The 27,036-nt window shown below is 46.5% G+C and overlaps 1 long non-coding RNA gene and 1 pseudogene across 1 annotated transcript in view; one reads left to right on the forward strand and one right to left on the reverse strand.

Annotated features, from left to right (window-relative positions):
- Positions 1-27,036, forward strand: part of LOC120398548 — a 134,297-nt pseudogene that overhangs the window by 96,442 nt on the left and 10,819 nt on the right.
- Positions 2,402-27,036, reverse strand: part of LOC120398553 — a 33,675-nt gene continuing 9,040 nt past the window's right edge. The window contains exon 5 of the long non-coding RNA XR_005594527.1: positions 2,402-2,778. This is a non-coding gene — a long non-coding RNA (uncharacterized LOC120398553). The remainder of the gene's footprint in view (positions 2,779-27,036) is intronic.

Below are 27,036 nucleotides of genomic sequence, written 5' to 3' on the forward strand. Positions count from 1 at the left end.
ATCACTCTAGTATCTGAGTGCTTCATAAACACTAATGAATTTATCTTCACAATACCCTTGACAGGTAAGGTGGTAGCATTACTCCCATATTAGAGAATGGGAACTGAGGCACGGAGATGTTAATGTTGAAAGTGCATACTACTGTTGGGTGCATGATCTGCGATGCCCAGGACTCAATATTTCAGAGAATTTTGCATTATACAGCCCTAGATATGTTAAAAGCACATCTCCCATTGACTTCAGTTGCAGCCGTGAATGCTCAGCACAGAGACAGGTCTAGAATCCAATTCTCTAGGGCAGTATTCAGCTGCTATAACAATGAGACCATCCTTTCTTTTCCTGCAATCCCCTGCCTCATTCACTACACACCTTACAACTTCTGCAACAAATAAGGCGGATTTCCTGCCAACAAGAGCATCCTTTACTGCCTAACTTTGATTCCTTCCATAATCACTGTTCATTGTGCTCTCTCTATTCTTGTTTCCTGTGCCTGGGGCCACAACTCCCGCTGACTATAGGAAGAAGAAATTGCAGGCAAAGTCCTGCTCAGCCCCCACAATCCTGGGCAGGAACATGCTTAGTCACTCTGTGGGGATGGTGCATGTGCACTCCTGTCATTAGGGTGGATGAGAAAGGGCGGGGGGATGAGAAAGGGCAGAGTAGGGAGGGGTCAGACCTGGTGCAGAGTGCGGGCAGAGACTGGGAGGAACTGGGTGGACTGTGGGTGGGGCTGATGGCACCCCAATGTGTCCCGATATTTTAGTGTTGTGATCTGGTCACCACTTCGGTCATACAATGCAGCGTGCTCAAAGCAGACTGTTTCTTTGGGGAATTTAGCTGCTGAACTCTAAGAAGTCTCTATTGAGATTTTTTCAAAGCCTCATAACTTGGCCAAATTCGGGCAGATTTTCATGGGAATGGTAAAAGGCACATCCCTGATACATGCCCTTCAAATTTCAAGCCCCCGCTCTCAAGCATTTAGGTGATAAAGCTTCTCAGTTAAACAGTTATAAGAATTTTTAATATGGGCAAAATAACATTATTTTTCTCTAACCTCTTTCTGAGAAATCATTGAACCATTTTTGCTGAAATTAAAAAAAAGAAAAGAAAAGAAAACAGCCTGAGGCAGATAGCAGCATGGAAAGTTTCAGCCAAATAATTAATCTTGGCAAAGTTATAAGCATCTGACAGCAGGTCTTACAAGTGGAAGTGTAACCTTAGCTATAGGCAGTGGGTACCTCCACAGCCTATAAAATTAATCCACTTTCCCCTGTCATTATTATAAATATGGATTTTGTAATCAGAAGTGTCCTTTGGCTGTTAAATCAGACAGCAGGCATGGAAATAATGATCATCTATAAAGGGTCAGCAGGGCTTTTACACTTGTATTTTCCACACTATCGCTGTACTGTTAGGTAGGGATTTTTTGTTTTTTTTCACCACATTTTAAAGTAAATCTCTCTGTTTTTTCCCCCGGTAAGGCTAGGGCTGGACGTACCACCATTGTGATAGCTCACCGGCTCTCCACAATCCGAACAGCTGACATTATTGCTGGATTTCACAATGGTGTTGTTGTTGAACAGGGAACACACAGTCAACTCATGACACAGAAGGGTGTCTACTATTCTCTTGTGATGCAGCAGGTAATGAGATGTGATAGAGCACTCCTGACTAAATGCTTCAGATTTACTGGCCATCTCTCTGCTCCAGAAAATTATCTGCATATCTCACTCACAGGTGCTGATTTTTGTATTTGCTGGAGGGTGCTCCTCTCCGTCCCCCTCCCCCTCTCTTGTGACCTGTGGGCAGGGCTTTGGGGGTGGGAGGCAGGGAGGCTGAGCAGGGGTGGCACCTCTGGGCAGAGCACAGGCGAGCCTTGGGGAAGAGACTGAGCAACAGCGGGGCCTCTTGTTCGAGTGCGATGGGGCCTTGGGGAGGAAGAGGCCAATCAGGGGAGGGGCTTTGGGGCGGAGTGGTGGGCGGGGCATTGGGGAAGGGCCACAGTCCAGGTGCTGGGGCCCACAAAAGATTATCCAGCCCTGCAAGTGCTGAACACCCCCTATTTTTTTGGTGGCTGCTTGAGCCACTGAGCACCCACAATGTTGACGACTATGATCTCACTCCTACTATTGCTGACACATGCAGGTTCTGCACTGAAACAGCTGGGCCATTTTCACTTTGCAGTTTCTGTATGTTTTCTAGTTGAGTGAAAGTTGATCAGTCAATCTTGTTTCTGAGTTGGAAGTGGTTGTTTTTCACCAGTAGCTTCACATTTACCCAATGTAATGAGTCAAAAACATAACTGAGCAAAAGAGGTGGATGACATCATCACAGAACTATATAGATAGTGCGGGGGGGCATACAGAGCCAAATTCTCTGCTGGTGTAAGTTGCAACTGCACCAACTTATACTGGCAGAATACTTGGCCTATACAAACTACGATGTGAAAGTGACAATGTAACCAAAGTGGTGGTGTTTTTGTTTGTTTCCATACCAAGTATACTGTTCCTTCCCCTTGCTGCAAACCGTCTTGTGACTGTGTATCACTATTCCTTGCTTGTCACTAGGGTCATGGTGGAATCACTCAAAATGAGATGTCAGAAAGCGATAAAGAGACAGAAGATGAAGACTATGAGAAAGAGTATCTAGATGATTTCAGGATGGAGAATCTGACTGATCTTGGTGGTTTTGAAGAGCCAGGAATCACTGAGATAGGAAGCATTCCTAAGAGATCCGGAAGGCATACAAGCAGAAAGACTTCTTCTAAGAAAAAGTCATCTGAAAAGAAGAAAACAAAGGAGAAAGAGGTTAGTGTTACAATTCAGTTTAATCCTGAAGTTTAGTGATAGCTTCTGAGAATAGGAAACAAAGGTCATTCTTTTTGACCCTGCCAGCAGGTAGGGGATCTTGGGGGACAATTACTGAACTGGTGGGGTGCAAAATAAACTTTATTAAGAAAATGCAAAAACAGGGAAAATTCAATAGTGAGGGGTATGGGGTTTGTTAAGGTAGACAATTGGGGAGGGGTTTCTTTTGGTGAACAGTATAGGGGGTTTCAATAGTGGGGTACAATACAGTAGAGTACAATACAGTTGGTAACCAATTAACACTGAAGTATAAATGTAACAGGTAGCTAACAATTTCTATGTAAAGGGTGTGTCACAGCAGCATATAACCAACTAACAGTTATGGATAAAATATGTTAAATAGCAAACAATTTTAGGTAAAAATGTGTCACAGTGGTGTAAATGTAGAATGTGAGGTGTATCAGAGAGAAAAAGGGTAACCAATGGGGTTTTATGCTAGATTGGGATGGGGGAAGAGGAGCATGTGGTGGAGCAGAGAGCAAAGGAAGAGGCGCTGCGGAGGGAGATTTAAACTCAGGGAGACACAGAGAGCAGAGAGACTGCAACAAGTCAGGGAGACACAGAGAACAAACAGGCTGTAAGTGACTGGGGAAGCCCCCCCGGGGGGGGGGCGGGAGCTGACAGCGGGAAGACAGACTTAATCACAATTATACAGAACACAGCAAAATCTTATCTATGATCTAACTTAACCAAGACTACACAAATTAGCAAGTAACAAAACACAATACAACAATTCTCTAAGCCTAACTTACAGAGTACAATGCAAGCAATTTTCTAAACCTAACTTAACCACAGCTATGCAAAATGAAATTACAACTTATCTAGACTAAAGGCTAAACCTAACCTAATTGGTGCACCTTATACTAGGGGTAGTTCCAGAGGGCAGAGTGGTGTGTGCCCAGGATACAGCTCCAAGGGGGAGGGGGGTTTAAGGTGGTAGCTGCAGCAGTGGGGCGGCTGCAAGCAGGCTTATTTCTAGCAGCAAAGGCGCTGTGGAGCTAGAAGCAGATTACAGATACAAACCAAAGAGTTAGCTTGGGTCCAGGGCCGGCCTTAAGCCGATTTGCCCGATTCCCCCGAATTGGGCCCCGCGCCTGAGGGGGCCCCCCCCGCACCGGCAGCGTCTCTCCCGGAAGCAAACGCTGCGTCTCCCGGAAGCAGCAGCTGTTGCTAGGCAACGAGAGACGCTGCAGAGGCAGCCCTGGCTGGCTGAACTTGCAGGTCATGAGGAGGAGGGGGTGGGGGGAGAAGGCACATGTGCTTCCCCTCCCCCACCCCCAGCACTCACCTGGAGGAGACGCCAAGGGAGCTTCTGGTGGGAGACAGGAATCTCTGGAGTTGACCTCGATCAGCTGCTGAGGCTTCCAGGGTGAGTGTTTGACCCTGTGATTTCCCCCTAGGTCTGTAATATTGGGTTGTTTTTGTGGTTTACGTGGTGTTGGTGTTTGAGGGTGAGTTGGTGCCTGCCTGTGTCTGTTTCAAAACTAAAGTCTTGGGATCCTGTAACACAGGAAAAAAGCCCCGAGCCGGTACTTAGTGCTGTGAACTCCAGGTGAGAGAGAGGGAGGTTTGGAGGAGGAAACCAAATACATCAAGAGGGGAGAATGCAAAAGGTCTGCAACAGGGTAGACTTTTATCTCCCCTCCCCCCCCCCCCGCAGGAGGGGAAACTGAGGCACTGAGTGATCAAATTCCTCTCTCCAAATTATTTGCAAAGGAGGAGGACGGGGGCTCCTATCCAGACCTGTTCCCTTCCCATCAACTCTGCTTTCCCTGCTGCAAGACTGCTGTAGGGGCTGAATATTTCCATTAAATTATGGCTCCTTCGTTTGCCCTACAACAATGAAATAGACCGGCTTGATGGGGGGGAATAGCCCCCCCCAAAGCTTTGTGGATATTAAGGGTTTTTTTGGGGGGGGCATGATAATATTCTAGATCAATCAAATGCCCAGCTCAGCTTTCTAGCCATCCTGCAGGTTTAGGGCAGGGAAGGAAGGTGCTATTGGTGCAGAGTGGTCGCAAAACAAGGATGAATTTAGCGGGGGGTTGAGGGGTCCGCTTGAAATCCCACCCGATGCAGCCACACAGAATCATTGGCAGCACTGGGAGAGGCCAGGAGTGGAAGCAGGTGGCCTGGGGGTGGGGGGACATTTGCCCTCAGTCCTGGGCTCTGGGATGGACTAGGCTGGATGGTGGGTTCAGTCTAGTCTTCCAGCCTGTTGCTCTCACTGGGGTTTGTGGTTTTCATCTGGCTCCACCAAAAAGAACAAACAAGCCCAGTAGAAAAGGGGAGTGAGAGAGGTGGGAAGGAGTTTATAAGGGGTTTAAGTGACCCGTCAGCGAAAGAGTAAAACCAGAGTTTGACTGGGTTTCCCCCCAGCCACCACTCCTGCAAACACTGGGCAAGGGGCAGCTCCATCCCCCACTGAGGCTATGGTGAGGGGCAACAGGGGAGGAAGGAAGCCACATGGCAGTCCAGTCCCTTCCCCCCAGCACCTCCCTCCAGCCCCCAAACTCTGTCCCAAAGCCTGCACCCACCCCTCCGCACTCCGTCCCACTCAGCCCTGGGCAAAGCTCCTTGGTCTGGCTCCCAGCCCCTCTCCAAGATTTGCAGCTGTCTGGAGGTGCCTGCCTTCCACACCTTCCTCATTCACACCTCATTCAGTCAATGGGGCAATTGATTACAAAGTGGAGGGAAGATCTTATTCTACTTCTAGCAAAAAGACATTTTTCTTTTACCTTATGCTACCTTAGGGGCCCGCTATAACATATTACTAAGGTTCAATACAAAGTCATGTAAAGGTTATACAAAAATGCATAATGCAGAGATTTATCTACAACTGCACTGATTGACTGCTGTGTGCAGTAATATAGTGACCCTGGCCGTAGGTTTGTAATATTGTGTTGTTTTTGTGGTTTTCGTGGTGTTGGTGTTTGAGGGTGAGTTTGTGGCTGCCTGTGTCTGTTTCAAAACTAAAGTATCGGGATCCTGTAACCCAGGAAAAAAGCCCCGAGCCGGTACTTAGTGCTGTGAACTCCAGGTGAGAGAGAGGGAGGTTTGGAGGAGGAAATAAAATACATCAAGAGGGGAGAATGCAAAAGGTCTGCAACAGGGCAGGCTAAGACTTTTATCTCCTAGTTTTCTGGCATGATTTACTTTTTCAAGTGAATTTTGTGAGCAAAGAGCTGCAGAGTGATACAATGGATATTTCTGCAGGAATATCTTCATTTGAAAAGCTTTGTAACTGGTTAAAAATGTACAGAGAGAAGGGTTTTCAAGAAGTGTTAACTGGTGCCAATGAACTTGCCAAAGATCTAGATGTGACTCCAGTATTCCAGACTAAACGTTTGCGCAAACGAAAAAAACAGTTTTAGTACGAGTCTGCAGATGAGCCTTTTTCTGACCCAAAGGAGTTTACAGAGTGCAGTGCTTCAATCAAGTGTTAGACAAAGCTTTACAGTCACTTGAACCAAGGTTTGAACAGTTACAAAAGCATGAAAGTTTATTTGGATTTTTATGCAAATTCAAAAATCTTCCCAAGGACACCATACGAAAAGCTGCTGCAGATCTGGAACTTGCATTGACAGATGTGAAATTAGTGCAGGAAAACGAACAAGTTTCAACTGTAAAATCAGTTGACATAAATGGCTACATGCTTTGTGAAGAACTGGAAGCATTAAAGCCAATTATTTCATCTGATTGTAGAAACCCCCTAAAAATCCTTCAATTTCTTGCATATAATAACCGATCAACAGGATTCCCAAATTTATTTATAGCAATTCGAATCTTCCTGACTATTCCAGTAACTGTAGCCTCAGGAGAGAGGAATTTCTCGAAGCTAAATCTAATTAAAACATATCTGCGATCAACGATGCAGGAAGACCGATTAAATAATTTGGCAATCATGTCAATTGAATGGGAAGTAATGAAGAGCTTAGAGTTAGGCAATTTACTGAAAGATTTTGTCAAACAAAAAGCGAGGAAGATAAAGTTTTAAAAACATAGGTGAGGTGTACAATAAATATTGATATTTATAATATGATGTAATGTATGTAATATATAATTTTGTTATTATGTATATAGTCGTGGAAAGTAAATAATACATGGAAGAAATGAAAGGGGGGGTGTGGTTTTTTTTTTTTTTTTTAGTCATCCCTGCAGGGGCCCCGTCAAAACTGTTCGAATTGGGCCCCGCACTTCCTAAAGCCGGCCCTGCTTGGGTCTGCCTGCTGGGAAAAGAAAGCCAGCAGCTAGAACAAGGGGAGTGTGCAAGAGGTTTTTCCTTACCAATCCCCAAAGCAGCAGCAGGAACAGCAGTTTCAGCATCAGAGGATGCAGAGAGGACTCGATTCGCTTACAATAATCAGGAGATCTCCAGGCAAAATTCGTTGTTCGTGGGAGGGGAGTTTAAAAATGGGGGTACGCTCAAAAACAAATGAGAGTGGGGAGAGGGCCCCCCAAAGACCCCTAGCTGATCAGACCAGGTGGCAAAGCAAGGACCTTCTCCGAGGTCTGATCAGAAAATGTCTGGTTATAAAGGCAAACTCAGGCAGCTTCCCGCCAGTAACTTTGATTGGTTCCCCTTGTTAGAGGGGAGGAGAGGAGACTTCAGGTGAGCACAGAACATGCCTGGGCAAGTTTTTGAGCCACAGGCATGACTCATATGCTCAGCTATTTGGGCCACTTTAGGTCTTGCATTTTTGGGCAGCGCCCCCTACACCAAGCCGGGTCGGAACAAAGAAGCTAGACAAAGGAGCAAAAAAGGCCCCCCCTCCCTGAGCAGAGCAATGGCTCCAGTTAGTCTGCACAAGCCATTTCCATGAGCAGGGCCAGGCTGTGACTTTTGTTAGCCCAAGGCCAGGAGGGGCGGCCACTCAGCAAAAACAGAAAGGAAGGAGGGAAAAGGAATCCAGCAGGGGGACAGCTGTAACAGACACTTTTTTCTTTTTTAAAAAAGTCTTGCCATGTCACCTTTGCTATGGTATACTTGAATACTTGAACTGGGAATCTTCAGGGACAACACAGGTGTAAACAAATCAGTCTTGAGACAGATCCTAGCTCCTGTCCCGCAGGACTAGCTGGGCTTGGCTCCCTACTCCGGGTGTTGCAGCCTCAGAGGTTTGGCCTTATGAGGGGGCCAACCAGGCCAAATTTGTGAGTGTGGCGTTGCGCCCATGTGCACCAGGTCACAAAACCCAGAGTGGGGAGCTGAGCCCAGCCAGACTTGTGATCCTTCGCCACATTCAGATGACCCAATTTTGGGTCGCAACACACCAGTGAAGAAACCCTGTTCTAGGAGCTCTTTTTTATTATAGTACAGTCTACTGGTAGAACATGATGCAAACAATAAGCAGCACCGGATGCATTCTTACAATGTATCGCCCTGAAGTCCAGAACAGACTTTTTATCTAATCATAACTGTTGCATTTGGGCCTTGTCACAGGAAATAGATGGCAAGATACATGGCTTCAGAATTCATATTGTTTGCAGTAAAATGAAGAAATCCGATGGGAAGACATGAAATTATTGATGTGACAAAGTTCAGCAGGCTTGTATGGTTGAAGCATTGTCAGGTTTTTCCAGTATCTGAAACCCAGGCCTGGTCTACACTACACGTTTATACTGAATTTAGAAGCGTTAAACCGATTTAACCCTGCACCCGTCCGCACAATGAAGCCCTTTATATCAATATAAAGGGCTCTTAAAACCGATTTCTGTACTCCTCCCTGACAAGGGGAGTAGCACTGAAATCGGTATTGCCATGTCGGATTAGGGTTAGTGTGGCTGCAATTCGACAGTATTGGCCTCCGGGCGGTATCCCACAGTGCACCATTGTGACCGCTCTGGAAAGCAATGTGAACTCGGATGCACTGGCCAGGTAGACAGGAAAAGCCTCGTGAACTTTTGAATTTCATTTCCTGTTTGCCCAGCGTGGAGCGCTGATCAGCACGGATACCCATGCAGTCCCAAATCCAAAAAGAGCTCCAGCATGGACCGTATGGGAGATACTGGATCTGATCGCTGTATGAGGAGACAAATCTGTTCTATCAGAGCTCTGTTACAGAAGACAAAATGCCAAAGCATTTGAAAAAAATCTCCAGGCTATGATAGACAGAGGCCACAGCAGTGACTCAACACAGTGCTGCGTACAAGTGTAATGGAAAGCCAAAGAATCAAATGGATGCTCATGGAGGGAGGGGGGACTGAGGACTCGAGATATCCCACAGTTCCTGCAGTCTCCGAAAAGCATTTGCATTCTTGGCTGAGCTCCCAATGCCTGAAGGGTCAAAAACATTGTCGCCAGTGGTTCAGGGAATATGTCGTCAATTTGCCCCCCTTCCCCCCTCAAAGAAAAGGGAAAAAAATCGTTTCTCATCTCTTTTCAATGTCACCGTATGTCTACTGGATGCTGCTGGTAGACGGGGTGCTGCAGCGCTAAACAGCAGCATCCTCTCCCCTCCCCTCCCCGGTGGCAGACGATACGGTACAATATGACTGATAGCCGTCCTCGTCATCATCCTGTGAGTGCTCCTGGCTGGCCTCGGTGAGGTCGACCGGGGGCGCCTGGGCAAAAATGGGAATGACTCCCGGTCATTCCCCTCTTTAAGCTTTGTGTCCTGGAGATTCAGTCCTGGCAGATGGTGCATTAGGGCTGGTAACCATCCTCATCATAGCAGCTGGAGGCTGAGCTTCTCCCCCCACCACCCCTTCATGTCTAATGGAGATTCTGGACTATCATAGCAGCGGGAGGCTGTGCTCCTCTCCTCCCCCCACCCTTTAATGAGTAATGGAGATGTCCTGCCTGGAATATCATAGCAGCTAGAGGCTGCCTCCCCCTCATTTTATCATACTAAAAAGTCAATGTTTCTTATTCCTGCATTCTTTATTACTTCATCACACAAATGGGGGGATAACTGCCACGGTAGCCCAGGAGGGGTGTGGGAGGAGGGAAGCAATGGGTGGAGTAGTTGCAGGGGCACCCCCTAGAATGGCATGCAGCTCATCATTTCTGAGGGATATCTGGGGGTCTGACCTGGAGCGGCTGTGCTCTCTGGTTCTCTAGTAGACTTGCCCCATATTCTAGGCAGGACTGACTCTATTTTTAGACAAAACATAAAGAAGGGAATGACCTGGGAAGTCATTCCCATTTTGCCCCCCGGCCAACCACAGCGAGGCCAGCCAGGAGCACCCATGACAGCAGCAAACAGTACAATATGACTGGTAACTGTCATCGCCAATTTCCAAAGCAGCAGACGGTACAATAGGGCAGGTAACCATCTTTGCTAACTTGCAAAGGCAAGGGGATGCTGCTGTGTAGCGCTGCAGTACCTCATCTGTCAGCAGCATCCAGTAGACATAAGGTGACAGTGAAAAAAGGCTGAACGGGTGCCATGGTTGCTGTGCTATGGCGTCTGCCCGGGCAATCCAGGGAATAGGGCACAAAATGATTGTCTGCCATTGCTTTCACGGAAGGAGGATTGACTGACGACATTTACCCATAACCACCCACGACAAATTTTTGGCCCCATCAGGCATTGGGATCTCAACCCAGAATTCCAGTGGGCGGGGGAGACTGTGGGAACAATGGGATAGCTATGGGATAGCTACCCACAGTGCAACACTCTGGAAATCAACGCTAGCCTCGGTACATGGACGCACCCCGCCGAATTAATGTGCTTAGTGTGGCCATGTGCGCTCGACTTTATACAATCTGTTTTAAAGAACCAGGTTCTGTAAAATTGGAATAATCCTGTAGTGTAAACATACCCACAGGCAAAGATAACCACACGAGGCCTTTGCAACTGGCTCAAAACCTCATCTAATAATTTGTACCAGTTCCTATGTTTTCTTTTCATTTTCCACAACTTCCTCAACAAATGTATGGACATTTTGAATAGTTCATTGAAGCTGAATTAAGCTGCCATGTGTTTTCCAGGGCAATGAAGCCTAAATCACTGTTTCATATGCCTTTTCCATGCATCTGGTAATGATTCATAGTCTGTATTTTGTAAAAGACAAAACAGACTAACTGACATCAGTTGACCCAATTGTTTTACTGCCAACCCACTAGCATTTAGCAGAGGCTGAACTAGACTGATCTTTTTGTGCTCAGAACAGTGAGACTTTTAGGTCGTTCTAATGATTCATGTATTAAAGTTGCAATCCATGATCACTGACCTTATCTGACATTTCACTGAACTATATAGACCCCATCACCCCCATCCCCCAGTTAGCCTTTTGTTAAGTTGATGCCTGCAGATTTTTTTGTCTTGCAATAGCAGTTTTAAGACTTTAAATTACAGAGCAGCAAATCTTCAATATGTTTGCTTATTCAGTGTGTACATTGGAGGCTGGGGTGAATTATCTGTGAACAGTTGCTAGGACAGTTAACTGATTTACCACCTAGCTGAGGAAATTGTCATGTTCCACAACTTTCAGTGAACAGCTGAATTTTATCTCTTATGTAGGAGGAAAATCTCCCTGCTGTGCCTTATTCCAGAATCCTGGCTCTGAACAAACCTGAGTGGCTGCATATATTCTTTGGTGTGATTGCCGCTGCCTTCTCTGGTGGCGTCCACCCTGCATTTGCAGTTATATTTGGAAAAATCATTGGGGTAAGTTCAGAACTGTATGGTAAACTAACTTGAACCAGGCACAAATGCAGAACTTTAAATCCTGCCCGTCCCTCCAGCTAGTCCTCTCTGGTGATGCCTTAGAGCCGCCTCCTACTCCCACTGTCACTAAACTCTACAAGTCTTTCTAATGACTTTAGTAGGAACTTGATCAAGCCTTTGATCTCCTCTCCCCACTTGGGACTTCTTGCCTATTTTCCAGCCCCGTATTTTGAATGACTTCACCTTTCCAGAGAAGCAAATCACCTTCCCTTATCAAACTCAGTTTTCATTTACCCCTCTCCACTGTTGTGCAGGCTCCCTGCCTTGTACATGACTCTGCTCTTTGCATTGTACCCGTTCTCTTCGGACAGTAAGCTCCTTCAAGGTACCTTGCATTCCAACGTGTTTGTAAGTACCAGAGACATCCCTGGGACTGTCTGAATAATTAACCCCTTCATTCGTGAATCATTGCAGGAAAGAAATGGAGTCTTCCTTTGGATTCCAGTATATGATTGTTGGAAGCTGCTGGGAGTTGGAGCAGCAGCCAGGGAGAATGGTTGGAGCGAGATGTTGAGGGAATCTTTTACCCTCAGGCAAGAGAAGAGGGGTGTTGTAGTCAGCTGGAGGGGCGGTGATGGTCTGACGGAGTGACAGCATTCAGTGGAAGGCAGATAAGAGCTGGTGAAGTGGCAGCCTGGAGGCAGGGTTTAGTGGAACTGCAGCTCACAGGCAAATGAGGGGAGGGTCTGGTGGAGGGTTGGAGAAGGAGCAGCTGATGAGAGGCAGGTCAGCTGGGAGAGGTGGAGTGACCTCCTGGCCAGCAGCAGAAAGCTGAGGGGTGGCAGAGTTCAGGTGCTGGGGAAGAGCTGAGAGAAGGTGAAGTTCAATAGTTTCTACAGTGTTTCCTGAGCTATTGTAACTGGTGGTCACTTTGTGCTTTTCTTACTTAGGCTTTTCAAGAAACAGAGTCTGAAAAAAGGAGCAAAAACACCACGTTGCTTTCTCTGATGTTTCTTGTCCTGGCAGTGATCAGCTTAGTAACACACATCATCCAGGTAAACTTCACTACATTGAAAAGTCAAAGCTGAGTATCTGGTCACATACATTATGGTCCAGATTTTCAGATCTCGTTGAGAGGTATGTTGGGGACATAATGCAACTTTGTATTCACTGTGTTTCTTAGAAACTGTTCCAGAGCCAAGCCACTGAATAGCTCAAGTGGCTGGTATGGAATACAGAGCCGAACCCTTCCCAATTGCTAGTTACAAAGCAGCCCAGGGCAGCAATGGCTGAAAGATGCTGCTGACCGTTCTGTGTCCTAGGGGGAATGCGTTTGGGCACAGCTCAGTTCCACCACATTGGTGTGTATGTTACGAAAAACACCGTCCCAGTCGGCACTGTTAGATAGCAGTGTGAGTAGTGAGGCTAAGGAATGAGTAAGCAGGGAAGGTGACTCCACTGCTGACCTCTGCAGCTGGCTGCGGAAGCATGTGGGTGGGGCAGTACGATGAAACTTCAGTTTCCAGGAATGTGTGTGGTACCTTTCACCAGCTTTAAACTAACGTCTGAAACCATCTCCCAAAACACTGTGTGTAGGTTCTGTAAACTGTGTGGCTGAACGGTTGAAATATCATCACATTTACAGCAGGTTTTTCTAAATATGACTGCACAGCCCAGCACATACAATTCAACTGTTGTATTTCCCATTCTCCCTTTTCAGGGATTCATGTTTGGAAAGTCTGGGGAAGTTCTGACCAAGAGATTGCGAACTTTGTCATTCAAAGCATTGCTTCAGCAGGTACGGGCCTCGTTTCTGGGTCAGAGCAATAGACAGCAAATATGCAGCACTCCTGCCACGTTAGCCAGGTGGCTTTTGTGGGGTGATATTTGTATAACACCATGAAAATTTCTGGTTCCCTGTGGCCTGTGTAGAGCCTCCCTCCAACGTGGCTTTGAGAGAATCCATCCTTTTAGTGAAACTTTAACAATGCACAAGCAAGTCTCTGAGCACACACGCGAAACAAAATAAAACAAAAACATGTGCAAGTTAAGTCAGTGCTGCTAGGAGAGCTGTCTAATTTTGATGCCATCTCTTTCAATATTAACCATACTGAAGAGTGTATAAAACATGTATGTATCTGAGTGCATTGGTATATTTGCAAAGATTAACAAAACAGAAGTTAAATCTCTATCTGACCCTGATGGTCATGATATAAATGTTTAGATAAATAGGTTTAGGTCTGTTTGCTTCAAACTCCATAGCAAACAGACCATATCATAACAGGTGTAGGTTCTCAAAGCATTATCTTTGCTCACTAGAGTGGTTTCTCTAGTCAAGATGACCAGCTGGATCAGGAATGATTTAGAATAATACTATTGCAACATGACTGTCCTTAGATACTCCCTCCTGATGGATCCCTGGATACACTTCTTTTTGTTCCTTGCAGAGGATTCTCTGTGGATGAACAATTAGGTACCCTGCAAACCCATTGGTAGCACTTGGTATCACAGGGTTCTGCATATGCACAGGAGCATTCTAAGGGGATAGGGGAGGAGAGGGAAAATTATGAAAAACAAACAAACCTTTTCTTTTCCACTACCTTTAAGGATAATAAAGCTGATTCTCCTCCCACATGCACTCATATCGATCAGGAAAAGCTCTACAGAAGTCAGTGTAATATAAAACGTGTGGGAGAGGAGCCCTGTGACTATCCGATGTTGGTATGGGCATGGAAGGCACTCTCATTATGGTGCCAAAGGAACGAGGAGTACGTGTGCCGCAAGTACTCCTTGTTCCTTTTGCTGATACAGACTGACACGGCTACCACTCGGAAACTGTCATTATGGTGCATGACACATACTTGACTCTAAATTCTAAAATCTTTGCAGTTGTTAGCACCTGGATTGTTAACAGTTTAATCTTCTGAGGGTAAGAAAAGTTTATTTTAAGATCATTTTCAGTTTATCTGACAAATGTTGCTCATCACAGAAGAAGAGTGAGTATCTTAGTGCTTATGTTGGCTCTCTCTCTTCCCCACGCACACGTGCTAGTCAAGCTTTAAATGTCCACACATTGTACTAATGACCCTGACCAGTCTGAGTTACGGTAAGAACATTTCATTTGCAAAAGCAAAAATAACGGAACCATCTATTCCCTTGCAGGAGATTGGCTGGTACGACGATCCTAAAAATGCCATAGGGGTTTTGTTAACCAGACTAGCTACAGATGCTTCACAAGTCAATGGGGTATGTTTGTTTTTGTTTTTATGTTTTGCTTGCAACTATGAATTGCAGTGTTGGCAAGGGAGGATGAAGTTATTTTGGAAAACAAGTTGGTAAATCTACTCTAGAGACTGGCTGACACATTTAAATAGCATACTATCAACGTCTTGGAAACAGTTTCATTAGTCCCAATTTATGACGATTATAAAGGTTCGGCAGATGTTTGTACACCTTCCATTTCCTTGCTGTAAGCAGCTAAGTAAGCCATGTCCAAGGGCCAGTGTAAGCACTTCTACACCACTTATACTGAAGACTTTGCTCAATCATGCAGTTTATCAAGTGGCCTTAAAGCCCCACTTCGGTTGCTTGGAGGGGCTGTAGTGTGGGAGAATTGCATTGCAGCCAATGGCCTGGCCTCATGTTGACATGGGTAGATTTCTTCTTCCCAGCTCTGTCCACTGCATTTCATACACAGGAAGCCTGTTTATGTGGGCTTTATGGGGTGAAGTGAGTTGTCATTATTGCATAGTATCAGTGATGGCAGAAGCACGAGGGACTGTGTGACTTTGGGGAGTGGGGTAGGTTAGGATCCACTGAAAATCCTGCAGGTAAGTGGCAAATTCTTCAGACTTTGCCCATCTCCCCTTTCCTTTCCACCACACAACCCCATCTGAAAAATTCTGAAGAAAAAATATCAGCCATACTTTTTTAAATAAATTCACTCATGAGCAAAGAGTAATAAATTTCCTGATTTATTCAATAGTTTAAAATAAAATTAAATTTCTACTGCACTTGTCTAAAAAAAAATTTTTTTTAAAAAATCCTTCCTCAACTCCTGGATTCACTAGACTCACTAGATCCTCAGACTCACTAGGTTTCATGCTCCCTCCCATCTCCTCTTTACTGGCCAGCACAGAGTGGGAATCACTCAAAGATTTGACTGAATGTACAAATACTTGAATCTTTAAAAACTGCAACTTAATTCTTGAGGATAAGGTCCATCATCCCAGCTGTCAAGGTAAAACAGGTGCATGGGATCCAAACTATGGGCCATGAAGTTTTTATAGCATGTTGGGGGGTGGGGGAGGCTCAGAAAGAAAAAGGGTGAGAATCCCTGCTCTGCAGAACAAAGAAATATCAGTGAGTGAGAAACAAGGTGGGTGAGGTAATATCTTGTATTGGACCAACTTCTGTTGGTGAGAGAGAGAAGCTTTCGAGCTCACACAGAGCTCTTCTTTAGGTCTTCTTCACCAAGAGTAGTTGGTCCAATAAAAGCTATTACCTCACCTACCTTCTCTCTCCTATAGCCTGGAACTAACACGGCTACTGCTAAGTAAGTGGGCAGCCATATGTTGTGCTAGCTGAAGTCTCAAAGTGATCTTTATGTGTAAGCCCCTAGAGTATATGGCAGTAATTCATCTTGGCATTGGTTTGGTTTTATAACTTTATTGAACACAAAAGTCTCTTGAGAGCAGGAGAGCTTCTGGCTAGCAAAGAAAGTATCATACTTCCCACCCAAGGTTTTCTTGGTTTGTCCACAGTGTGATATTTGAAAGGTGGATTGTTTCCACAAAAATTTCCATTTTATCTGCAGGCATGAGTAGAGCTTGCCAACATGTTTTTAGTGAATGGTATTTTTGCTGAAATATGTATTTTTAGGGACCCTAAATATGGTAAAATTTGACAAAATAAAATAGGGAGGGAGATTTGTTTTAAGTCTAAATGTTTCATTTTGACCATTTAAAAATATGCCATTTCTACTTTTGTTTTGAAATGGCATTTCATTTTCAAATTTGACCAAATAAAAAAGAGGAGAAAAACACTGCAAAATGGCCAAATCAATACAAAAAATTGTGTGTGGCTGTGGAGTGGGGGGGAGGAGGGGAGAAGAGTTTTTAATAACCCAAATGTTTTTGTCAATTTGAAATTATTATTTTTTATTCAACAAAAATGTTTGTTTCAGATCTAATCAAATCAATTCCCCCCCCACCCCGGTTTTCCAGTTTGGCCCCCAGCTGGAAAATCCACTATTTGCTCAGCTGAGCCATGAGTATTGTCACAGTTTATACGGATCCCGTGTGCCAATCATCACTTTTAAATTTCTTGATGACATGAATGTGCAGATCCTCAAGGACAGAAGAGCTCTTTGATGTGAACGCTCATTTCCTGCTGCTAACACTGCTGAAAACAAAGTGCCTAATTAAAGGAACCTGCAGCTTCCATTATCTTTAGCTGATATACAGCACCTATGAAAATCAGGCCCTAGGTGCTTTAAGCTGGGCACCCAATAACTGAAATGCCCCAAATTAGAGGCTGTTGGCTCTTCATGATTTCTGTGCCTTGTTGTGGCACAGGAGGACCCTGATTTTTTTTGTTGAATTGAGCCCATGTGGCCACATTTTCATCAGGCTTCCTGAACCTCACCCACAGCTAGGGGTATTTGCATATGTAATTGTCCATATGGGTTTTTGCATATACAATTGTCTATTTTAAATGCACATTTATGATTGTTCTCCCTCTGAATATTTGACCCTGAGTGAACAATGACTTCATACAATTGATCTATATTTTGTGTGTGAGAAATTAACTCTAACTTTGGACTCTTTTTTGCTTTTAATAGGCTACTGGAAGCCGACTTGGCTTGTTGACTAAGACTGCCTCTACCCTTCTGTCCGCCATCATTATTGCTTTTGTATATGACTGGCGATTAACTTTGCTTATCCTGGCCTGCATTCCTTTCATTATTGCTGCAAGTGCTATTCAACTGAGCTCTGTGGCTGGTCATGCATCAAAAGATCAAAAAGCTTTGGAAGAGGCCGGACGAGTAAGATCTCCAATATAAACTAAATGGGTATAATGTTATATTGTTTTAAGGACATCATTGTCAGTGATGAGTGTCTACAGAAATTACTCTGAAAATATATTAAATAAAACAGTGATAAAGAGAGACATTCTGTTATAGTGGGATGCTGTTTCCACTCTAGTTAAGGTTGAGGATGACTTTTCTTATTGCTTTAAAATCCACACAGTTACTCATATTGCCTTGAAATTCAAGGTTGCTTGGTGGCATGTCGTCCCCTTGGAGAACCTTGATTTGAGCAAAACTCAAACTTCTGAACATCAGGAATTGCAGAGTTAAAGTTGCCCATGCAACCTTAACTCTTCCCTCTTTCAGTAATTCCCCAATGCTCCCTGTTAATAGACATACCTTTACTCTGCCAACCCCACAGTTGCTGAAATGTTCAAGCTCTTCTCTTTCTTCTCCAGTCCATTCAATGTCACCTACAGGATTCCATCTAACACAGAGAAAGGACAAAAAGGGGTAGGGGAAGGTTGACCATGCTAGCTTCCCTCTAGCCTCTTTCAGCTATGCCTCACTGTGCACATACTCTCAGTGGCCCTTAGCACTATAGAAATTCAGAAGGTTCCAGATCGTGGTGTACACTCTCACACTTTCCAACTCCCCAAAAGAATATCAGACATGTACAATGTGAGAACTGCTTAACAGCTTTTTACAGCTCCATGCCCTGATGGTACATCTCACCTGGGAGGTGATTCCCAGGTCTCACAGACATACCCATGCTAGCTCTGCTTGAGCTAGTGCACTAAAAAGAGCAGTGTAGCCAGGATGGTGGCTTGGGCGAGCCTCACAAGTAGTATGTGCCCAGGGGGTCTGGGTGGGTTTGTACTCATGCGGCTAGCTCAAGCCACTGCTCGTGCCACCCTGGCTATGCACAGAGGGTACATCTATGCGAGCTGGGACTCGCACCTCCCAGCTTAAGGGTAGGGCTACTGTTACATACACGATACCATCTCAACCTACACTTTCCTTTAGCCATCTTGAAAGCATTAGAATCCTTTCAAATTCCACCTCACAGCTGGCAATATCCTTTGTAATTAAAGCCCCGTGCCCTGTTACTGACATAACCTACACAATTCCATGTAGAACTCAGACATACTTCATCCTGCACACCTACACCTCCTGCCTTTCCACACACACACACACACACACACACACACACACACACACACACACACACACACACACACACACATCTCCTCATATCTCAGTCACACATCTCCAAGACATCCACAGCTCTCGCTAACACACCTACCAAGCAGAGCTAACTACTTCCTCCGCTCCTCAGTACAGCTTCATCTGCCACTGAGCACACTCACTTTGCCTGGAGTGTGCATAGATAATAAATGCTTAGCTTGCTCATATGGCAGCTCGCTACTGAAAATACCCTTTCTAATAGAGCCCCTGTGCCCTGCTAATGATATAAGGGACACAATTCTGCACTGTAGTGATGCACACAGGATCCTGAAGGTACATACCAAGCTGCTCCCATTGTTCAGACATCGGAGGGTGGCAGACACAGAGTTCCTCCTGTCCTAAGCTCTGCTCTGCTCTCTCACATACCTCAGAGTGATACACATGTCCTCACATCACCAACACACTTACCAAGCAGGCCCAATTACTGTCTCCACCATTTAGTGTAGGCACACCTAGCATCCTGATTGCAACTGGAGTATATGCAAATAATTCCCATTGGCTACTGCCAGCTCTATGGAACAGATGGAACATGGGGTGGGCAGCCTTTTTTTTTTTCTTTTCTTTCTTGTCCTGTAATATTGTTAGATGGAATCCTGTGGGTGAGAGTGAATGGGCTGTAAAAGGAGGTGAAGATCTTGTGCATGTCAGCAGCTGTGTGGTTGGCAGAGCAAAGGTATGTGTGTTAACTGGCCACTGCGGAAAGAGGGCAGAGGTAAGCTTGGATGCACAACCTGTAGGGGCAGACTGCTGAGCGGGCAGCCGAGCCCTGATTAGGGGGCAGAGCTTGGCTGAGGAGGGGGCCTATAAAAGCGGCCGCCCAGCCAGGCAGCGGCACAGCTGCGAGCAGCGGCACGGGAGCCAGCAAACAGGGCTGCCAACAGGGGAGTTTGAGTGGGAGTTCCCATTGGAGGAGCAGGTATTTGTATTTGCATCTGTCTTTGTAGTTCTTGTATCTATCTGTAGGGGCAGACTGCTGAGCGGGCAGCCGAGCCCTGATTAGGGTGGCGGAGCTTGGCTGAGGAGGGGGCCTATAAAAGCGGCCGCCCAGCCAGGCAGCGGCACAGCTGCGAGCAGCGGCACGGGAGCCGGCAAACAGGGCTGCCAACAGGGGAGTTTGAGTGGGAGTTCCCATTGGAGGAGCAGGTATTTGTATTTGCATCGGTCTTTGTAGTGCTTGTATCTATCTGTGGGGCAGACTGCTGAGCAGGCAGCCAAGCCCTGATTAGGGGGTGGAGCTTGGCTGAGGAGGGGGCCTATAAAAGCGGCCGCCCAGCCAGGCAGCGGCACAGCTGCGAGCAGCGGCACGGGAGCCGGCCAACAGGGCTGCCAACAGGGGAGTTTGAGTCGGAGTTCCCATTGGAGGAGCAGGTATTTGTATTTGCATCTGTCTTTGTAGTTCTTGTATCTATCTGTAGGGGCAGACTGCTGTGCGGGCAGCCGAGCCCTGATTAGGGGGTGGAGCTTGGCTGAGGAGGGGGCTTATGAAAGTGGCCGCCCAGGCAGGCAGCGGCACAGCTGTGAGCAGCGGCACGGGAGCCGGCAAACAGGGCTGCCAACAGGGGAGTTTGAGTGGGAGTTCCCATTGGAGGAACAGGTATTTGTATTTGCATCTGTCTTTGTAGTGCTTGTATCTATCTGTAGGGGCAGACTGCTGAGCGGGCAGCCGAGCCCTGATTAGGGGGTGGAGCTTGGCTGAGGAGGGGGCCTATAAAAGCGGCCGCCCAGCCAGGCAGCGGCACAGCTGTGAGTAGCGGCACGGGAGCCGGCAAACAGGGCTGCCAACAGGGGAGTTTGAGTGGGAGTTCCCATTGGAGGAGCAGGTATTTGTATTTGCATCTGTCTTTGTAGTGCTTGTATCTATCTGTAGGGGCAGACTGCTGAGCGGGCAGCCGAGCCCTGATTAGGGGGGCAGAGCTTGGCTGAGGAGGGGGCCTATTACAGTATCCGAGGTAGAAGCCAAACTTGAACAGCTTTACGGTAGTAAATCGGGCGGCCCGGATAATCTTCATCCTAGAATATTAAAGGAATTGGCGAGTGAAATTACAAGCCCATTAGCAATAATTTTTAACAAATCTCTAAATTTTTAACAAATCTCCAGTCAAACTCCAGTACCGTTTGACTGGAGATTAGCTAATGTAGTTCCTATTTTCAAGAAGGGGAAAAAAAGTGACCCGGGTAACTACAGACCTGTTAGTTTAACATCTGTAGTATGCAAAGTCATGGAAAAAAAATTAAAGGAGAGAGTAGTTACGGACCTTGAGGTCAATGGCAATTGGGACAAATTTACAACATGGTTTTATGAAAGGTAGATCGTGCCAAACCAACCTGATCTCCTTCTTTGAGAAAGTAACAGTTTTTTTAGACAAGGGAAATGCGGTGGATGTAATATATCTTTTTTTTTCAGTAAGGCGTTTGATACGGTACCGCATGAAGAATTACTGGTTAAATTGGAAAAGATGGGGATCGAAATGAAAATCCAGAGGTGGATAAGGAACTGGTTAAAGGGGAGACTGCAGCGGGTCGTATTGAAAGGTGATCTGTCGGGTTGGAGGGAGGTTACCAGTGGAGTTCCTCAAGGTTCGGTTTTGGGTCCGATTTTATTCAATCTATTTATCACTGACCTCAGAACCAAAAGTAGGAGTGGGCTGATAAAGTTTGCAGATGACACGAAGTTGGGAGGTATTGCCAATTCAGAGAAGGATCGGGATATCCTCCAGGGAGATTTGGATGACCTTGTAAACTGGAGTATTATTAATAGGATGAAATTCAATAGTGAGAAGTGTAAGGTTATGCATTTAGGGATGACTAACAGGAATTTTAGTTATAAGCTGGGGACACACCATTTGGAAGTAACGGAAGAGGAGAAGGACCTCGGAGTCCTGGTTGATCACAGGATGACTATGAGTCAGCAATGTGATGTGGCTGTTAAAAAAAGCTAATGCGGTCTTGGGATGCATTAGGCGAGGTATTTCTAGTAGAGATAAGGAGGTGCTAGTCCCGTTATACAAGGCGTTGTTGAGACCTCATTTGGAGTACTGTGTGCAGTTTTGGTCTCCCATGTTTAAGAAGGATGAATTCAAACTGGAACGGGTACAAAGAAGGGCCACTAGAATGATCCAAGGAATGGAAAGCCTGTCGTATGAAAGGAGACTTGAGGAGCTCGGTTTGTTTTCCTTAACCAAAAGAAGGTTGAGAGGAGATATGATTGCTCTCTTTAAATATATCAGAGGGATAAATACCAGGGAGGGAGAGGAATTATTTCAGCTCAGTACTAATGTGGACACGAGAACAAATGGATATAAATTGGCAGTCAGGAAGTTTAGGCTTGAAATTAGACGAAGGTTTCTAACCATCAGAGGAGTGAAATTCTGGAACAGCCTACCGAGGGAAACAGTGGGGGCGAAGGACCTCTCTGGCTTTAAGATTAAGCTTGATAAGTTTATGGAGGGAATGGTTTAATAGGATAACGTGATTTAGTCAATAGGTCAATAACGTGCCACCACTGGTAATTAGTACCGAGGGTCAATGTTGGGATACTGAAAGTCTTTTTCCTGAGTGTCTGGCTGGAGAGGCTTGCCCGCATGCTCGGGGTTCAGCTGATCGCCATATTTGGGGTCGGGAAGGAATTTTCCTCCAGGGTAGATTGGCAGTGGCCCTGGAGGTTTTTCGCCTTCCTCCGCAGCATGGGGCAGGGGTCGCTTGCTGGAGGATTATCTGCTACTTGAAGTCTTTAAATCAGGATTTGGGGACTTCAACAGCTGAGTCAAGGGAGAGAATTATTTCAGGAGTGGGTGGGTCAGCTTTTGTGGCCTGCATCTTGCGGGAGGTCAGACTAGATGATCATAATGGTCCCTTCTGATCTTAAGTTCTATGATTCTATGATTCTATCTCCTGGTTTTTGGTAGTTTGAGTTTTGTTCCACACAGCATTCTGCAGGGGTACGATACCCCCAAGCAACCTTAACTCTGCATTTAACATCGTTCTTTGCCATGGAATTTCCAAGGGTTTTTTTTAAACAGGAAAAGATCTGGTGGTAGGTGGTAAGGGCCATATTAGGGTGACCAGACAACAAGTATGAAAAATTGGGACAGGAGGTGGGGGGTAATAGGAGCCTATATAAGAAAAAGACCCAAAAATCAGGACTGACCCTATAAAATTGGGACATCTGGTCACCCTAGGCCATATAGGCAGTTGTACATATAGTGTTCCACAATTATCATGCTGAGCCAGCTGCACCCCCTGACACACACATTCATCAGCTGTGCCTCACGGGCCCTGCTTCAGCACACCTTCCCCGCCATACCTCTGACCCATTCACTGCATTCCCCCGTCCCCACTACCATACTGAGGCCTCCCTGTTGCAAGCAGGGAACACATCTCCCTGAAGTTTTCACTCCCTGTGTACTAACTTTTCCATTGCTGTCACTTTCTCCCTTCTCTAATCTGACTCCCATGCAGTGCCTGGGGTGAAGGACAGCTGTGTTCCAGTGGAATAGTGTTCCTGGTCGTGTTTCAGAATGGCTAGAGGGTGGAGTTTGTATCAGGCTGGTGGGAGAAATCTCAGATAGGGTTCGTGTTCCAAAACACTGACAATGTTATGTTTGAGAGAAAAATCCTCTGACCCCTTTCCGATAGATGTACCCCATCTCCAAGAACATGAGATGTCAGAGCTTGTAATGGTTTCTGGTCACCCATGAACCCTCCAATTTCCCCATGAATGTGCATCCAGTAGCTTTCCTGTAGTGTTGGGGTGCATTAACAGAGCTGGGACATGCAACGGGTCAGGTGCACTGGTAGAGCTGGGGTATAGGAAGGTTGGGGTACACTGGAAGGGCTGGGGCTGCAGGAAAGTTGGGGTGCATGAGGGGTTGGGGTGCAAAGACAGCTGTGGGATGCAGAGGGTTAGGATGCCAAGACCAAGCTGGGGGTTGAGGTGCAGGAAGGTTGAGGTGCAGGATGGCTTGTTTATTGGCAGAGAGGGCACAGGGGGTTGCGGTGCAGGACTGGGGTGCACTGGCAGAGCTGGGGGGTCACGTACCTTCATCACTTGAACCTCTTACCTCCCTTACCAGCTATTCCTATTTACCCCAATCCCCTTTCCCAGCAAGGTTGCCGGTTTTGGTTAAACCTATTTCTGGAGGTTTCATCACATGACACAATCTTTAAAGATTAATCTTTAATTCCTGAAAAACAACGAGGAGTCTGGTGGCTTTGTGGATACAGATTAACACGGCTACTCCTCTAATACTTTAATTCCTGGAAACTCCAGGACAATCCTGGAGGTTTGGCAACCCTCATTCCAAGAAAGTTTACACATCCAATTTTCCACCCAAATGCTTTGATTTCTCCCAAAATGAAAATACCACCTATGACTCTCACATTGTAGCAATCTCCAGCCACTCAGTTCAAAATTCCTTTTGTCTTAGGTGAGGGGTTGTAATTAACTTATCTTTAGTAGTGTTAATTGAAGGGTGAGTTCACAGCCATCCAGTGGGCTGTGATTCATCTTCCAGTCCTAGTATCTACCTAGCTCTACAGTTCTAGCTCTAAGTTGTTGTTTGTTTTTAAACACCTACCACCTAGAAACTATTTTTTAAAATGGCTGGTTTTAGGGCTTATATCTCCAGAACGTCTGGCTCAACAGATGTCAAGTTTGGGTCACTAACCCTACCCTGCCATCTCCTGAGGTGCACCACTATAAATTGGTGAACCTTATGCGGGAGCAAGATACATTTAGTGATCCAAATTTGGAGTCAAAGTGGCTGGATAGACTGAAGAGATGCACAGTGTTTGTTACTGAATTCACCCAGCTAGTGACAGTTCAAGGCCCCCCTTTGCTGAAAACCTGTGAAAGCTTGGCTGGCATGTTGCTAAAATCTGTTACTATCAGGCTTTTTTTTGGGAGGGAGGGTGTAATATCATCAAAGTATTTTTGTTTAAAAAATTAGTCGTGCAAATGCTTGCTGGCAAGAGAGGAGCATTTTAGAGGATGGAGGAGTTAGGGGAATAGGGTGAGAGGGGTTTGGGGCTGCACGGAGAAGAGGGGGGATTATGGGGAGGGAGATAAATGGGGACGGGTGATAGAGGAGTTGGGTTTGGGGAATGGATACTGGGAAGCAGACATGGGGGTTTGTTGCAGAGGGTCTGGGGGGAATAGGGGCAGCTCCACATTCTCCCCTTCTGGCCCTTTTGCTTGAATCTGGGGGACCCACGAGCTCTCTAGGGGAGCCTTAGCCCCTCTCCCCAACCCCTGCATGTGAGGTGGAATTTTTTGGGGGGAGGGGGGCGCTTGCCTCTCTGGGGGTGACTGAGCCCTGCACCAGACCCCGCTCTGTTTGCCAGGCTCTGAAGCTGCCTTCCCCAGCCGTGGGGATCTATCTGCCTTCCATGTCCCCTCTCATGTGAACCAGGGTCTGCAGTAGGCATTGCTTTCTGGGGACATCTAAGCCCCACTCCCTACCTCCTCACATGAACTGGAATCTGGGATGCTTTGTCCCTCTAAGGGAGTCTGGCCCCCTCTCTCTGCCTCTCCCCATGTGAGCTTGGATCAGGGAAGTGCGGGTCCTCTGAGTGGGAAGCTTAGAACAGGCATGCTCAGAGCATGGCCCAAGAACACACTGCTGAGAGAGGGGTGAGGAGCTGAGAATGGGCATGTCAGAAACTCTACAGTCCTGGGGAGGGGGAATGGGAAAACCCACTGGCATGAATGGAGCAGTTCATATGTCTCAGAGCTAGGTGACCAGGTGTCTCAATTTTATAGGGACTGTCCCGATACTCGGGGCTTTGGCTTATATAGGAGCCTATTACTCCCCACCCCCGTCCTGATTTTTCACACTTGCTGTCTGGTCACCCTCCTCAGAGCTAGTTTCTGGCTGAATTCAGGCTGGGTGTTCACTTTCAGCTGAGAACATCTCATTGAGATGAATGGGCCACTTCACAGCTCTCTGAGACTATTATGATGCTGATGGATGTGTGGAGCACATCTGCTCCATTGGCCTTCTAATTTTATACAGCATTATAACTGAGCACCAGCTCTGCTCTGGCTAAGGTGGGGAAGCCCTTCCTGTTTAAAGGATGACTACTAAGCATACTAAAATCTGTGTGTTTACACAGATTGTCTTGAAATTTGCTATGTGTCATGAAAGTGTAGGGTAGGGCGAGTGATCCAAAGATGGGGTCATTTGAGTATGGGGTTCCCCACAGCCTCCAGGGGAAAAAATTAAGTTCACAGATTCTAGCAGCTTTGAAGTTGTACGCCCACCCTGAGCAGAACTCTGAAATCTGAAATCTGAAAATGAAATGTAAACTTTTGTTTTGTTTTAATTTGGAGAAATGGACTCTGAGCACAGGCTCTCAAACTGTGTTTGAAAAGAAAATTAATTACAAGGGGTGATTGCAGTGTAAGAGTAAATGGGAAGAAGGGGCTGTTTTGGGTCTAGAGCAACGGATGGGGGCATAGGTGCTGACTCTGTGGGTGGAAAAAATTGATGGATGCTTAGCACCCACTGGCAGCCAGCTTCCTCCCTTCCCCCACAGCGCCTCCCACCCACTGGTGGCCCCGCAGATCAACTCCTTCCCCCTCCCTCCCAGTGCTTCCTGCCCACCACAATCTGCTGTTCCACGGTGTGCAGGAGGTGCTGGGGGGAAAGGGGAAGCAGGGGGATGAGGTGCACTCGCGGGAGGGGGAGGAACTGGGTGTGAAAAAGCAGGGTGGGAAGCGGCGGGATGGGGGTGGGGCTTTGAGGGAAGGGGTGGCGTGGGGGCGGGGCCTGGAGCTGAGGAAAAGAGGAAGCTGGTACATGAGGAGGGGGATAAATGAGGATGAGTGGTAGGGTGGGAAGAAGAGTTGGGGGCTCAAATAAGGGGGAGGGTGGAGATTGGGGGAGTGTGAGGGGAGAGGATGGGGAATGTGAGGGGTGGCAGAGGAAGCTGAGGATTTGGGGGTGGGCTGTCAGCCCTGAATTCTCCCCTTCTGTGTGTGCTTAGATCTGGGGGAGCCCTGCTCCTCCATGTGAGCTGGGATCTAGGGACCCTGCTCTTCTTGGAGTGTCTGAGCCTCCCCAGTGAAGCCAGGATCGGGCAGGGGGGGTGGGGGCTAAAAATCATGCAAATTTAAATAAATAACTTTTCATTTTCTGGATTTCAAGATACACGTCGCCCCTGTGGCAGTGCTGGCCAAAGCATGTGGGGGAAGGGCCTGCTTTGGAGTGGGGTGGACTGGGTGGGCCTGGCACATGGCTGGGGAAGCCTGGCAGAGGCAGGAGCAGGAGTCCCC

This window comes from Mauremys reevesii, linkage group 2 (genome assembly GCF_016161935.1).
Source record: "Mauremys reevesii isolate NIE-2019 linkage group 2, ASM1616193v1, whole genome shotgun sequence".
NCBI lineage: Eukaryota > Metazoa > Chordata > Testudines > Geoemydidae > Mauremys > Mauremys reevesii.